Genomic DNA, 17,239 nt, shown 5'->3' with positions numbered 1-17,239 from the left:
GCCAGCACTGTCAGCTGGTCCTCGCTATTTCCATTTGCTCTTGCAGCTTATGCTACCCCTCCGGGTTCCAGCACTGTCAGCTGGTTCTTGTCAGAGCCTTTGGCCTAGGTGCCTCCATCTCGGTATCCGAGTTCCAGCAACGTCTGCTGGTCCTTGGTAGTGCTTTGTAGCACAGGTACCTCCTGCTTAGTAACCGGGTTCCAGTACCGTCAGCTGGTCCTCGGTAGTGCCATTGGCTCTTGTTCCTTCTGCTGCCCCTCCAGGTGCCAGTACCGTCAGCTAGTTCAAGAGGACAAAGAACAGGAAGACAACCACCAAGATGCAGAACAACAAGAGAGAGAAGACAAAGAAGCATAAAAAAACAAAGCAGAAGAACATTAAGCATAAGACTAATACTCTGAGCAAATGATATTATCTTATTTATAAGCAGAAGAAGACTAAGCAGTGTATAGGGGTGAGTCCGTTCCTCCTCGTGGTGCCCCTGGAAAAGGCCTGCTGCTGCAGGCCAAACTGAACGCGGACAAATCCTGTTGTAAATCTTTTGTGACAGGCAGAACGGAAGGTGTAAACTTCTAACTTTTCTAGATAACAACTACAGGAATGCCTGACACAAACAAGAATATGATGAAGAAGAATAGGAAGAAGATGAAGAAGTTGAATATGTAGAATAATAATTGTTGAATAAGAAGAATATGAAGAATGTAAGAAAAGGAAGAAGAAGAAGAATGTAAAAAAAGGAAGTAGAAGAATTTAAAAAAAGGAAGAAGAAGAAGAATGTAAAAAAAGGAATAAGAAGAAGAATGTAAAAAAAGGAAGTAGAAGAATGTAAAAAAAGGAAGAAGAAGAAGAAGAATGTAAAAAAAGGAATAATAAGAAGAAGAAGGTAAAAAAAGGAAGAAGAATAAGAAAGAAGAAGAAAGAAGAAAGAAGAAGAAGACATACATGTCTGGCAAAATATAAATGAGGCTAACATAGTCAATATCTTTGTAACTCCTAACGTCTTTAAAAAAAAAGTTTAATTCCTGCTATTCCATTTGATTGGGCTAAACCTCTATGGCTTTAATGTCTCCTCCACCTCCCACAATACATTCTACATTATTCTTAGTTGTTTTTCTTCATGTAGAATTAACCTACAAGGAAAGAAAGGGTTTTTTTTAATTCCGATATTTTGGCCCCATTGACTTGCATTGGTTCCCGGTATCGGAATCGGCGATACCGATACTTTTTTTTAAGATCGGCCGATCCATTCCGATCCGATATTTTCAAGTATCGGCTGGTATCGCTCAACTCTATTAATAATCAATTTAAAATAAATGGATATAAAAATAAACAGGGCTAAAACCTCCAATTAGAGGGAGAGAAACAGCACAAAATTCCAGAATTTACGGATAAGTAGTAACATAACAATAGTGGATCAATCAATGTCTCAAAAATAAAGATTACAGATACACTATTGATATGTGAATCTCAATTACATTACAATATACTGTATAGTCTCAATGGAACTTACAGAAGTGCTCAGAGATCAAAGTAATGAATGGGTTAATACTTTCAGAGGAGTATATAAAAAGTGCAAGTTGTGAAATGAGAAAAGACAATTCATACAATAAATAAATCCATATGCTAGTTCCCAAATTAGATTATCCCATCATTAAATAACAATAGACACACCGCGGTATATAGTAAATGTACAATCCAAATACTGTAGCTGAAAGCTGGGATAAAAGAAATATCCCCTATATGGCATTCATTACCTCAATAAGGCTGGTATAAGGGTTGTTGAGATGCAAGTGCTGACCACTGGTGTTCACGTTAGGGCTTTCCTCCCACCTCCCGCCCGACGGGCGCCGTTTCGCTGCTCGCGTCTTCTGGTGGCATGTGCAGTGAGGGGTGCTGATATATTTAAATAGAGGGTGTCCATCAATGATAGGTTGTCTCCGGGTTTATATTTGTGCATGCGTCAGGTATGCTGTCCCCATATAGCCATAGGGACATTCGGAATGTGAATGGCCAGAGTAAAAAGTAATATAAAGTTAGACAAAACCGTGGATGGTGAAACGTGCGTCAGGGCTTCAGAGCGTCTCACGGGCACCCCTGCATATGACCAGAATCATGTCACAAGGTATCCATTCCCAATGATCTTTCTTGACTTATGTAACTATACACCTCACATAGATTAGTATAGTGTTGATCCTTAATCTGATACCGCTGGTATTACCTTATACCTAGATTACAAGTGTCTCTGTTTCTAGGACTCTATTAGATCAGCATAAGGACAATTTCCTGACTGGCCATTATTATTAGCTACCTTTATATTAATTTTTACTCTGATTTTTTTATTTTTTTGCTATCTCAATAGCCTAGCTGGTATCTTTTATTATCAAGCTCACAACCTTTAGTATTAATCTCCTGGTCTATTGTGGTTATGGCCTGTGCGATGCTTCTATTCTGTCTGGCATTATACTTACCAACTGTTCTGATTATGCCGATATTTTTTAGCTGCTTTCTATTTACCTCACTTTAATACTCATGTATTGTCTGTTTGAATCTATATATGCAATAAAATTATATATTAACCCCATCACTACCAAGGGTGGTTTGCACGTTAACTACCGGGCCAATTTTTACAATTCTGACCACTGTACCTTTATGAGGTCATAACTCTGGAACGCTTTCATGGATCCCGGTGATTCTGACAGTGTTTTCTCGTGACATATTGTACTTCATGTTAGTGGTAAAATTTCATTGAAATAACTTGCGTTTATTTGTGAAAAAAACGGAAATTTGGCTAAAATTTTGAAAATTTCGCAATTTTCCAACTTTGAATTTTTATGCCCTTAAATCACAGCGATACGGCACACAAAAAATTTAATACATAACATTTCCCACATGTTTACTTTACATCAGCACAATTTTGGAACCAAAATTTTTTTTTGTTAGGAAGTTATAAGGGTTAAAAATTGACCAGCGATTTCTCATTTTTGCAACACCATTTTATTTTTAGGGACCACTTCACATTTGAAGCCACTTTGAGGGGTCTATATGATAGAAAATACCCAAAAGTGACACCATTCTAAAAACTGCACCCCTTAAGGTGCTTAAAACCACATTCAAGAAGTTTATTAACCCTTTAGGTGCGTCACAGGAATTTTTTGAATATTAAAAAAAAATGAACATTTAACTTTTTTTCACAAAAAAAATACTTCAGGTTCAATTTTCTTTATTTTACCAAGGGTAACAGGAGAAATTGGACTGCAAAAGTTATTGTGCAATTTGTCCTGAGTACGCTGATACCTGATATGTGGGGGGGAACCACTGTTTCGGCGCATGGCAGAGCTCAGAATGGAAGGAGCGCCGTTTGACTTTTTCAATGCAAAATTGGCAGGAATTCAGATCGGATGCCATGTCACGTTTGGCGAGCCCCTGATGTACCTAAACAGTGGAAACCCCCCAAGTGACCCCATTTTGGAAACTAGACCCCCCAAGGAACTTATCTAGATATGTGGTGAGAACTTTGAACCCACAAGGGCTTCACAGAAGTTTATAACGTACAGCGGTACAATTAAAAAATCATATTTTTTCCACAAAAATGATCTTTTCACCCCCAATTTTTATTTTTCCAAGGGTAACAGGACCCTAAAAGTTATTGTGCAATTTGTCCTGAGTACGCTGATACCCCATATGTGGGTGTAAATGACTATTTGGGCGCATAGCAGAGCTCGGAAGGGAAGCAGCGCCATTTGACGATTTTGGCTAGAATTGAGATCGGACACCATGTCGCGATTGGAAAACCCCTGATGTACCAAAACAGTGGAAACCCCCCACAAATGACACCATTTTGGAATCTAGACCCCACAAGGAACTTATCTAGATGTGTGGTGAGAACTTTGAACCCCCAAGGGCTTCACAGAAGTTTATAACGTACAGCAGTACAATTAAAAAATCATATTTTTTCCACAAAAATGATCTTTTCACCCTCAATTCTTATTTTTCCAAAAGTAACAGGACCCTAAAAGATATTGTGCAATTTATCCTGAGTACGCTGATACCCCACATGTGGGTGTAAACCACTATTTGGGCGTATGGCAGAGCTCGGAAGGGAAGCAGCGCCATTTGACGTTTTTGGCTGGAATTGAGATCGGACACCATGTCGCGTTAGGAAAGCCCCTGATGTACCAAAACAGTAGAAACCCCCCACAAATGACACCATTTTGGAAACTAGACCCCCCAAGGAACTTATCTAGATGTGTGGTGAGCACTTTAAACCCCCCAGTGCTTCACTGAAGTTTATAACGTCCGGGTGTGAAAATAAAAAAATCGTATTTTTTCCACAAACATGATCTTTTAGTCCCCATTTTTTAATTTTCCCAAGGGTAACAGGAGAAATTGGACCCCAAAAGTTGTTGTCCAATTTGTCCTGAGTACGCTGATACCTCATATGTGGGAGAAAACTACTGTATGGGCACACGTCGGGGCTCGGAAGGGAAGTAGTGACGTTTTGGAATGCAGACTTTGATGGAATGGTCTGCGAGTGTCATGTTGCGTTTGGATAGCCCCTGATGTACCTAAACAGTGGAAACCCCCCACAAGTGACCCCACTTTGGAAACTAGACCCCCTAATGAACTTATCTAGATGTGTGGTGAGCACTTTGAACCCCCCAGTGCTTCACAGAAGTTTATAACGACCGGGCGTGAAAATAAAAATATCGTATTTTTTCAACAAACATCATCTTTTAGTCCCCATTTTTTTTATTTTCCCAAGGGTAACAGGAGAAATTGGACCCCAAAAGTTGTTGTCCAATTTGTCCTGAGTACGCTGATACCTCATATGTGGGAGAAAACTACTGTATGGGCACACGTCGGGGCTCGGAAGGGAAGTAGTGACGTTTTGGAATGCAGACTTTGATGGATTGGTCTGCGGGTGTCATGTGCGTTTGGAGAGCCCCTGATGTACCTAAACAGTGGAAACCCCCCACAAGTGACCCCATTTTGGAAACTAGACCCCCTAATGAACTTATCTAGATGTATGGTGAGCACTTTGAACCCCCCAGTGCTTCACAGAAGTTTATAACGACCGGGCGTGAAAATAAAAATATCGTATTTTTTCAACAAACATCATCTTTTAGTCCCCATTTTTTTTATTTTCCCAAGGGTAACAGGAGAAATTGGACCCCAAAAGTTGTTGTCCAATTTGTCCTGAGTACGCTGATACCTCATATGTGGGAGTAAACTACTGTATGGGCACACGTCGGGGCTCGGAAGGGAAGTAGTGACGTTTTGGAATGCAGACTTTGATGGATTGGTATGCGGGTGTCATGTGCGTTTGGAGAGCCCCTGATGTACCTAAACTATTGAAACTCCCCACAAGTTACCTCATTTTGGAAACTAGACCCCCCACGGAGCTTATCTAGATGTGTGGAGAGCACTTTGAACCCCCAAGTGCTTCACAGAAGTTTATAACGCCTGGGCGTGAAAATAAAAAAAACATTTTTTTCCGCAAAATTATATTTTTGCCCCCAATTTTTTATTTTCCTAAGGGTAACAGGAGAAATTGGACCCCAAAAGTTGTTTTGTAATTTGTCCTGAGTAGGCTGATACCCTACATGTGGGGGTAAAACACTGTTTGGGCACATGGCAGAGCTTGGAAGGGAAGGAGCACCATTTGACTTTTTCAATGCAGAATTGGCTGGAATTGAGATCAGACGCCATGTTGCCTTTGGAGAGCACCTGATGTGCCCAAACAGTGGAAACCCCCAATTATAACTCCAACCCTAACCTCAACACACCCCTTACCCTAATCTGAGCCCTAGCCCTAACCCTAGCCCTAACCCTAACCCTAGCCCTAACCCTAACCCTAACCCTAGCCCTAACCCTAGCCCTAACCCTAACCCTAGCCCTAACCCTAGCCCTAACCCTAACCCTAGCCCTAGCGGGAAAATGGAAATAAATACATTTTCTTTTAGTTTTATTATTTTTCCCTAACTAAGGGGGTGATAACGGGGGGTTTGATTTACGATTTATGGCGGTTTTTATGTTTGGCGGCTGTCGCACGCTAAAAGACGCTTTTTATTGTAAAAATAGTTTTTGCATCACCACATATTGTGAGCTATAATTTTTCCGTATTTTGACCCACCGAGTCATGTGAGGTCTTATTTTTTGCGGGACGAGTTGACGTTTTTATTGGTACCATTTTCGGGCACGTGACATTTTTTGATCGCTTTTTATTCCGATTTTTGGGACGCAGAATGAACAAAAACCAGCGTTTCATGAATTTCTTTTGGGGGGTGCGTTTACACCGTTCCGCATGCGGTAAAATTGATAACGCGTTTTTATTCTTCGGGTCAGTACGGTTACAGCGATACCTCATTTAGGTCGTTTTTTTATGTTTTGTCAGTTTTTTGCAATGAAAACAATTTTATATAAAAAATAATTATTTTTGTATCGCTTTATTCTGCGAGCTATAACTTTTTTATTTTTTTGCGGATGATGCTGTATGGCGGCTCGTTTTTTGCGGGACAAGATGACATTTTCAGCGGTACCATGCATATCTATATGCGTCTTTTTGATCGCGCGTTATTGCACTTTTTGTTCGGTGGTATGATAATAAATCATTATTTTTTGCTTCGTTTTTTATTTTTATTTTTTAAGGGGTTCGCTAAAGAGGTTAACTAATGGGACAGTTTTATAGGGCAGGTCATTACGGACGCGGCGATACCAAATATGTGTACTTTTATTGTTTTTGTTTGTTTTTTATTTTGAAAAAATGGATTTATTGGGGAATATTTTTTTTTTTTACTAATTTATTTAGCGATTTTTTTTAAAATTATTTTTAACACTTTTTTTTACTTTATTACCTTGTCCCAGGTGGGACATCACTGTCCTGTGACAGATCGCTGATCTGTCACATCACAGATCACTGTGACAGATCAGCTGCAGCAGACTTCCTTTGCAGGCAGTGAGGAAGTCAGCTCCCTGCAGGCCCCCGTCGCCATCTTGGATCCGGGGGCCTGTAGGGAAAGAGCCCCCCGCAGCAGCGCTGCACATTGCGCTGCCGTGGGGGCTCAGGGAAGCACGGAGGGAGCCCCCTCCCTGCCGATGCTTCCCTTTAACCCCCGGTACACCGCGATCGCGTTTGATCGCGGTGTGCAAGGGGTTAACGTGTCGGGGGCGGTCCGTGACCGCCCCTGACACATTGTGCCGGGTGTCAGCTATGATAATTAGCTGACACTCGGCCGCGATCAGCGGCGCTCACCACGTGGGCGCCGCTGATCGCGATGACGTAATATTCCGTCCATGGTAATTAGGTCCATGGTCACATGGACGGAATATTACGTCAATTGTAGGTAAGGGGTTAATATATATAATATTATATACTGTTATATACCTCTCAATTTTTGATGGATCGAGTCTTATACTACATTAATTAGTGTCACATTATATGACATTGGGAGTTATTTTTTCAATTATTTTTTAGTTGATTGGGTTGACCCTCAGAGTATAATGCAGCCCCTCACAGAGTATAATGTAGTCCCCTCATAGAGTACAATGCAGCCCCCTCAGAGTATAATGCAGCCCGCACACACACAGTATAATGTAGCCCCTTCAGAGCATAATGTAGACCCCTCAGAGTATAATGCAGCCCCTCTGAGTATAATCCAGCCCCCCTCACACACAGTATAATGCAGCCCCCTCAGAGTATAAAAAAGCTCCACACACAGATAATAATGCAGCCCCCTCAGAGCATAAAGAAGCCCCCTCAGATTATAAAGTAGCCCCCACATAGTATAATGCAGCCCCACACACAAAGTATAATGCAGCCCCCCTACACACAGTATAATTCAGCACCCCACAAACACACACACAGTATAATCCAGCCCCCACACACAGTAAAATTCACCCCCCCATAAACATGCACAGTATAATTCAGACCCCCACAAACACACACAGTGTAATTCAGCCCCCCACAAACACACACACAGTATAGTGCAGCCACATCACACACAGTATAATGCAGCCCCCCACACACAGTATAATGTAGCCCCTTCAGAGTATAATGCAGCCCCAAACACAGTATAATTCAGCCCCCACAACACGCAGAGTATAGTGCAGCATCCCACACACAAAGTATAATGCAGCCCTCCACACACGGTATAATGCAGCCCCTTCCACTCACAGTATAATGTAGTCCCCCCACACATAGTATAATGCAGTCTCCTCCACTCACAGTATAATGCAGCCCCAACACACACAGAATAGTGCAATTCTCACACACAGTATAGTTCAGCCCGCACACAGCATAGTGCAGACCCCACATACACCGTATCACTGTAGAGTTCAGCCCCCACATACAGAGTATAGGGCAGTCCCCCCACACAAAGTATAATGCTGCCCCCATATACACAGTATAGTGCAGCCCCCACATACACAGTATAGTGCAGTGTCCCCACACAAAGTATAATGCAGCCCCACACACACAGTAAAGTGTTGTCTCCCCACACAGTATAGTGCAGCCCCCACACCACACAAAGCATAATGCAGCCTCTCACACAGTATAATGCAGCCCCCCACAAACACACACAGTATAATGCAGCCTCCCAGAGTATAAGTCATCCCCCTCGGAGTATAATGCAGCCCCACACACAGTATAATGCAGCTCCCCCACAGACACACAGTATATTTCAGCCCCCATAAACACACATACATGCAGTATAGTGCAGCCCACCTCCACACACACACAGTATATTGCAGCCCCCAACACACAGTATAGTGCAGTCCCCCCACACACAGTATAATGCAGCCACCCACAAACACACAGCATAATTAAAAAAAAAGTTGAGCCTGCTTTAAGTTGGTATACAAGCTAGCTCAAAAGGGTGCTTATACTCAATACTGAGCAAAGGGCCTGAATACTTATGATGGCCATGTGATATTTCAGTTTTTCTTTTTTAATAAATTTGCAAAAATTACTACATTTCTGTTGTTTTCAGTCAAGATGGGGTACAGAGTGTACATTAATGAGAAAAAAATGAACTTTTTTGAATTTATCAAATGGCTGCAAGGAAACAAAGAGTTAAAAATGTAAAGGGGTCTGAATACTTTCCGTGCCCAGTTTATATTCTATTACATTAAAATGTGCTGTGGAACATAATGATTAACAAATCAATGGTAAAGTGGTGGATGGCAGATGTATTATAGAAAACCGTGCAGGTTCTTCAGTTAGTTTTGGATTTCTCTTGTTTAAGACTGTAAGGCCTCTTTCACACATCCGGTTTTCAGCATCAGGCGCGATGCGGCGAAAAGTGTAAAAACCGGATCCGGCGCCGGTTGCCACCGGATCCGGTTTTTCCCCCATTCAGTTTCATTATTGCCGCATCGCGCCGGATACCTATGCGGCGTATCCGGTTTTTGCCTGATCCGGCAAAAACAGCCTTTCCGGCGTCTGGAAAAAACGTTCCATGTAACGTTTTTTTGCAGCGCCGGACCGGCTTTTTCCACAGCGCATGCCCGGACTCTGTGAATGTTAACCCCACAAGTGCCCGGCGAGAGAGAGAGAGATCTCTCTCTGTCACCCGGACACTTGTGAGAGATCTCTCTCGCCGGGCACTTGTGGGGTTAACACTCACAGTGTCTGGGTGAGAGAGAGAGATCTCTCTGTGGGGTTAACCCCACAAGTGCCCGGCAAGAGAGAGAGATTCTCTTGCCTGGACACTAAGTGTTAACCCCCCCATGTCTCTCTCTCTCCACCCCCCTCCCCTCCCCTCCCCTCCCCTCCCCTCTCCTCCCCTCCCCTCCCCTCTCCTCCCCTCACCTCCCTTTCAGCAGCTGTCTCATTGGCTGCCTCTGTCCACCTCGTCCTGCGGCTCCTTTAATAATGTCCGAGCCGTATCGTCTCGCCGCACACACATCCGGTGTCACGGCTGCAGGCCGGATCCGGCGGCCCGGCTTTTCGCCGCACGCCGCCGGACCCCACACACCGGATGTGTGAAAGTAGCCTAAGACTCAAATAAGATTTTCTCACCCACATCAATGATGTCACAGCTACAGTGAACATGACCGCTGCAGACAATCCCTGTGTAAACATGTCTTACAAGATACATCTCTCCACTTTGTATGGGATCTTGGGGTTAGGTTCTCTGTAAATTTGAATTCATGACCATTCCTCATAGCAGCCATCTAATATTGCAGCTTTGTTTCTTTGTGTCTGTTTTAGAACTTGTTATATTTTCTAAATTAGCTCTGCACACCAGAAAATACATAGATATACACGTCCGTAGGTAAAATGATTTTGGTTATGCATTAGTGCTGTGGAATAGACAATGGTGACCTTTCAATGCTCAGGTGCTATTACCTCTCCAGCTCCAGACTGCATCCATGTGCTCATACATTTTTATTACGATTTACTAATTATGGAGGAAACAGTGTAACACTATAGCACTTTCTCTATTCTTCATGCAGAATATGTGTGCTACATATTCAGACGCATTATCTGTGGCATTAATACATTGATGATCCAGATGTTGCTTCAGAGGATATCACAAGGAGTATAGATAGTTTTGAGTGTATGTATATACACTCACTGGCCACTTTATTAGGTACACCATGCTAGTAAGGGGTTGGACCCCCTTTTGCCTTCAGAACTGCCTCAATTCTTCGTGGCAGAGATTCAACAAGGTGCTGGAAGCATTCGTCAGAGATTTTGGACCATATTGACATGATGGCATCACACAGTTGGCGCAGATTTGTCGGCTGCACATCCCTGATGCGAATCTCCCGTTCCACCACATCCCAAAGATGCTCTATTGAATTGAGATCTGGTGACTGAGGAGGCCATTTGAGTACAGTAAACTCATTGTCATGTTCAAGAAACCAATCTGAGATGATTTGAGCTTTATGACATGGCGCATTATCCTGCTGAAAGTAGCCATCAGATGTTGGGTACATTGTGGTCATAAAGGGATGGACATGGTCAGCAACAATACTCAGGTAGGCTGTGGCGTTGCAACGATGCTCAATTGGTACCAAGGGGCCCAAAGAGTGCCCAGAAAAAATTCCCCACACCATGACACCACCACCACCAGCCTGAACCGTTGATACAAGGCAGGATGGATCCATGCTTTCATGTTGTTTACGCCAAATTCTGACCCTACCATCCGAATGTCGCAGCAGAAATCGAGACTCATCAGACCAGGCAACGTTTTTCCAATCTTCTACTGTCCAATTTCGATGAGCTTGTGCAAATTGTAGCCTCAGTTTCCTGTTCTTAGCTGAGAGGAGTGGTACCCAGTGTGGTCTTCTGCTGCTGTAGCCCATCTGCCTCAAAGTTCGACGCACTGTGCGTTCAGAGATGCTCTTCTGCCTACCTTGGTTGTAACGGGTGGCAATTTGAGTCACTGTTGCCTTTCTATCAGCTCGAACCAGTCTGCCCATTCTCCTCTGACCTCTGGCATCAACATGGCATTTCCGGCCACAGAACTGCCGCTCACTGGATTTTTTTTCTTTTTCGGACCATTCTCTGTAAACCCTAGAGATGGTTGTGCGTGAAAATCCCAGTAGATCAGCAGTTTCTGAAATTCTCAGACCAGCCCTTCTGGCACCAACAACCATGCCACGTTCAAAGGCACTCAAATCACCTTTCTTCCCCATACTGATGCTCGGTTTGAACTGCAGGAGATTGTCTTGACCATGTCTACATGCCTAAATGCACTGAGTTGCCGCCATGTGATTGGCTGATTAGAAATTAAGTCTTAACACACAGTTGGACAGGTGTACCTAATAAAGTGGCCAGTGAGTGTATATCTACACACACACAAAACTATCTACAAGTGCCTACAAGTAGTATTCAACCCCCTGCAGATTTAGCAGGTTTGATAAGATGCAAATAAGTTAGAGCCTTCAAACTTCACACAAGAGCAGGATTTATTAACAGATGCAAAAATCTTACAAACCAAAAAGTTATGTTGCTCAGTTAAATTTTAATAAATTTTAAACATAAAAGTGTGGGTCAATTATTATTCAACCCCTAGGTTTAATATTTTGTGGAATAACCCTTGTTTGCAATTACAGCTAATAATCGTCTTTTATAAGACCTGATCAGGCCGGCACAGGTCTCTGGAGTTATCTTGGCCCACTCCTCCATGCAGATCTTCTCCAAGTTATCTAGGTTCTTTGGGTGTCTCATGTGGACTTTAATCTTGAGCTCCTTCCACATGTTTTCAATTGGGTTAAGGTCAGGAGACTGACTAGGCCACTCCAACACCTTGATTTTTTGCCTCTTGAACCAGGCCTTGGCTTTGTTGGCTGTGTGCTTTGGGTCGTTGTCTTGTTGGAAGATGAAATGACGACCCATCTTAAGATCCTTGATGGAGGAGCGGAGGTTCTTGGCCAAAATCTCCAGGTAGGCCGTGCTATCCATCTTCCCATGGATGCGGACCAGATGGCCAGGCCCCTTGGCTGAGAAACAGCCCCACAGCATGATGCTGCCACCACCATGCTTAACTGTAGGGATGGTATTCTTGGGGTCGTATGCAGTGCCATCCAGTCTCCAAACGTCACGTGTGTGGTTGGCACCAAAGATCTCGATCTTGGTCTCATCAGACCAGAGAACCTTGAACCAGTCTGTCTCAGAGTCCTCCAAGTGATCATGAGCAAACTGTAGACGAGCCTTGACATGACGCTTTGAAAGTAAAGGTACCTTACGGGCTCGTCTGGAACGGAGACCATTGCGGTGGAGTACGTTACTTATGGTATTGACTGAAACCAATGTCCCCACTGCCATGAGATCTTCCCGGAGCTCCTTCCTTGTTGTCCTTGGGTTAGCCTTGACTCTTCGGACAAGCCTGGCCTCGGCACGGGAGGAAACTTTCAAAGGCTGTCCAGGCCGCGGAAGGCTAACAGTAGTTCCATAAGCCTTCCATTTCCGGATGATGCTCCCAACAGTGGAGACAGGTAGGCCCAACTCCTTGGGAAGGGTTTTGTACCCCTTGCCAGCCTTGTGACCCTTCACGATCTTGTCTCTGATGGCCTTGGAATGCTCCTTTGTCTTTCCCATGTTGACCATGTATGAGTGCTGTTCACAAGTTTGGGGAGGGTCTTAAATAGTCAGAAAAGGCTGGAAAAAGAGATAATTAATCCAAACATGTGAAGCTCATTGTTCTTTGTGCCTGAGATACTTCTTAATACTTTAGGGGAACCAAACAGAATTCTGGTGGTTTGAGGGGTTGAATAATAAATGACCCTCTGAATAAACTTTTCACAATTTAAAAAAAAATTAAACAAAGAAATAACATTCTTTTTTGCTGCAGTGCATTTCACACTTCCAGGCTGATCTACAGTCCAAATGTCACAATGCCAAGTTAATTCCGAATGTGTAAACCTGCTAAATCTGCAGGGGGTTGAATACTACTTGTAGGCACTCTATCTATCTATCTATCTATCTATCTATCTATCTATCTATCTATCTATCTATCTATCTATGATCTATATAGGTCTTATTGAAGTTGAGGGTGTACATCTCAAGGGAACCAAAATGTATATGTATCAGTCTGGTTAGAATTTAGTTACTGTAAGTGAAAGAAATTCCAACATTTTTTGCATTTTATTCCAATAATTGGCACACATAAGGTAAAATGAAATAAGTACATTTTTATGTGGGTTTTATTTATTTTGCATAATAAAAGTATATATTTTGGAAAAAAATGTGCTCCTTTTGCTGCATTCTATGGCTGCTTTCACACATCCGGCTTTTTGAATCCGGCACGATGCGGCGAAAAGTGTGAAAACCGGATCCGGAATTGGATCCGGTTTTGGCACATAGAATTTAATGATCGCCGCATCATGCCGGATGGACATGCGGCGCCTCCGTTTTTAGACGGAAGTGTAAAATCTGCGCCGTCCGTTGCCTGCAACGTTTTTTTGCAGCGCCGGAACGGCTTTTTCAACAGCGCATGCGCGGACACTGTGAGGTTTAACCCACAAGTGCCCGGCGAGCACGCATGTATCTCTCTCCTCCCCACATACCGCTGCCTCTCTCGTCCCCGGTGCGGCTCCTTTAAATGCTTTCCAACCGGATCAGGCGCCGCATCTGCATCCATTGTCACCGCTGCAGGCCTGATCTGGCTATACGGCTTTTCGCCGCACGCCACCGCACCCCTGACACCGGATGTGTGAAAGCAGCCTAAGATGAGTATTCTTATTATGACAAGTCATCAAACTTCTGCAGGATAAGTGACGCCTGCTTTAAGGTACGACCACTGGAACCTCAATCAATTGCTGCATTGTTGATTTACATGTGCCATTTAAGTGAAGCTGAATTTGTACAGTCTGTTCTGTCTCCGACATCTAATTTATAATCTCTGATTATCCGTTTGTTAATGTCTGCAGTGTTTTGGCTCGCTCTAATGGCCAGAGTCATATTCACGTCCTATTCTATTTTCCAATGTCTGAATCTCCTCCCCTCCTTTGCAATGCATTATGGTAGCTTTCACTCCACTTTCCTCCATTTTCTTTCAGCCTGTATCTGAAAGAAAATGGAGGAAAGTGGAGTGAAAGCTACCATAATGCATTGCAAAGGAGGGGAGGAGATTCAGACACTGGAAAATAGAATAGGATGTGAATATGACTCTGGCCAATAGAGCGAGCCAAAAGTCTGAGAAGGATCTCTCACATTGCTTTCCCCTTGCGATTGCATTACCAGTAGGTGTTTATGTTCTTTATAGCTAATTCCTGTCCTAATTTTAGCCTGGTATAGTCAGTCCTGCTCCCTGTTCAGCTACTAGTGTGTAAATGTCCATTAACAATGTATGTCATGTATAATGTGTATATCTGTTGTACCCCGTACTGATTATGTGTATTATATTGTTCTCAGTTTCACCGCGCATCAATATACAATCAGTTTCAATAAAAGCACAGACTCAAGCATAGTCTCCTTATTGGACCCCGGTATAGCGGTTTAGATTTCTGTATAGCTGCAATAAACTCTGCTTCATTCAGTTAGGACAGAACAGTGAAACGGCAGCCATCCAGCTAGTGGGATTCAGCAAAAAGACAGCAATTCAGCTTGTAGGAACTAGTGAAACTGCAGCCATCCAGCTAGCGGGATTCAAGTCACCGGCTACACAAAGACCTAACACAGCTACAGCAATCTCTGCACAGCCAAGCATTCCACAAAGACACCATGTCTCACAAATTGCCCGCGCAAAAGCTGAAGCCGCCAAAATGCGAGCAAGCTTTACTGAAGAAGAGATGCAACTTAAATTAGAGAAAGCACGCCTAGATGACCAAGAGAGGTCATGCATAGGGAGAGATGAGAAAGATGCAGTTAGAGAACGCACATATGGATGCCACCTTAGCGCGCCTAGCAGCAAAAAGAGAAGCTGCTGCAGCCCAAGCCGAAGCAGAATCGCTAGAAGCAGTTCGTCAAGTCTGGAGTTTCCATTGCAAGATTCACCACAACACACATCTCAGTATGTTAATGAACTTCCTGATCCAAACTATAACCCTGAAACGGCATCGGAACAAGAACATGACATCTCCAGTGAAGCGAGCGAGAGTCATCATGAGGCTCAGCTACAGGGAAACGTGGAACAAAACAACTTTGCTAATGACTACCTTGCCCCTCACCAGATAACCAACGTGAATCACCTTGCTGACACATCACACATCAGACCTAAGCAATATGACACCGGCTGGCGCCACCCAGAGGATGCTAACAGGTACGAACGCACTTCACATCCCTATCACGGCGACCCATCACCAGTATACTCTGTTGACAACCGGTTCACAACAGAATTTGCTAAGTTCTTCACACGACGTGAACTGGTTGCCAAGGGACTCATGAAATTAACTGACCAAGCTGAAGGTTACAGAACTTGGAAAGCTTCCTTCCAAAATGTCTCTAGAGACTTGGGGTTACAACACATGGAAGAGATAGACCTCTTAGTCAAATACCAGGGAGAAGAGTCAGTCAAACACGCAGTAAGGATCAGAGACATTAATATAAACCGCCCTGAGACTGGCCTCAAAGAGATCTGGAAGAGGCTGGATGAGTGTTACGGCTCAGCAGAGGTAATAGAGAAACAGAGGTAATAGACAAAGCCTTGTTCAAAAGAATTGATGACTTTCCTAAAATATCTAACAAAAGGTCTCCAGAAACTTAGAGAACTATGTGACCTACTAAAGGAAGTCCAAGTTGTCAAATGTGAAGATGACCTACAAGGACTTGCATTCCTTGACACAGCCAGAGGTGTTAACCTTATAGTCCAAAAGTTGCCCTACAATCTACAGGAGAGGTGGCTCACACATGGTTCCACGTACAAATACAAACACAGCGTTCCATTCCCTCCCTTCTCCGTTTTTGTAGAATTTGCACATCAACAAGCGAGAATTGGAAGCGATCCCAGCTTTGACATTTCAGTGCCATATGCCACACCGTCACCAGCTGCAAATCCACGCAGAACGTCTGTGGCATTGCACAAGACTTATGTTTCTTCTCCAGGTTCGAATTACAGGTCTGCTGGCTGCTCCCAATCAGAGACAAAAGTGCAGTTCCCTGACAAGTAGTGCCCACTCCATCAGAAGCCTCATCCGCTCCTGAAATGCAGAGCCTTCAGAGGAAAATCTATGCCAGATCGCAGAAGCTTCCTGAAAGAATGGTATCTACTACAAGTGCTGCTCATCCACAACTCATCTCGCCAAGGATTGCAAGGTCAGTCTAAAATGCAAAGGGTGTGGCACCACAGATCATAACACTGCTCTACACCCTGGCCCAGCTCCATGGAGTAAACAAAGCACACCAGCTGACAGTGAGCATGGCGGGGAGGAAAGGAGCACTGATGCAGCTATGCCAGAGATCACTTCACAGCAGTGGCGGATTATAATGAGGTCAATTTGGGCAGTTGCCCCGGGCCCAGTGGGGTTAAGGGGCCCACAGCCCAGGCCAGTAAATTGCCCCATTATAATCCGCCACCGCTTAGGGCCGGATTATAGGCAGGGCAGGTGGGGCTTCAGCCCCGGGGCCCCCACCACAAGAGCTTCTAAGGGGGCCCCCACCACATTCCTGCTGGCTGCTGCAATGGCACTCCATCTTCTCCCCACCTAAAAGTGAGTGACCGTGGGGGCGGCATTATGTGCTCTGCTACCAGCAGCATCTACAAGTAGCCTGAACGCTGGTGCTGCTGGTAGCGTGCAAAGGCTTGTGATGAGATCACAGGAGGTAAGGTGTCAGGGCCCCCGATCATGTGAC

Source organism: Dendrobates tinctorius, unplaced genomic scaffold (assembly GCF_039654945.1).
Source record: "Dendrobates tinctorius isolate UK_male_01 unplaced genomic scaffold, ASM3965494v1 ptg000177l, whole genome shotgun sequence".
In the NCBI taxonomy this organism is placed as follows: Eukaryota; Metazoa; Chordata; class Amphibia; order Anura; family Dendrobatidae; genus Dendrobates; species Dendrobates tinctorius.
The sequence above is the reverse complement of the archived record's forward strand: the minus strand, read 5'-3'. Positions refer to the sequence as shown.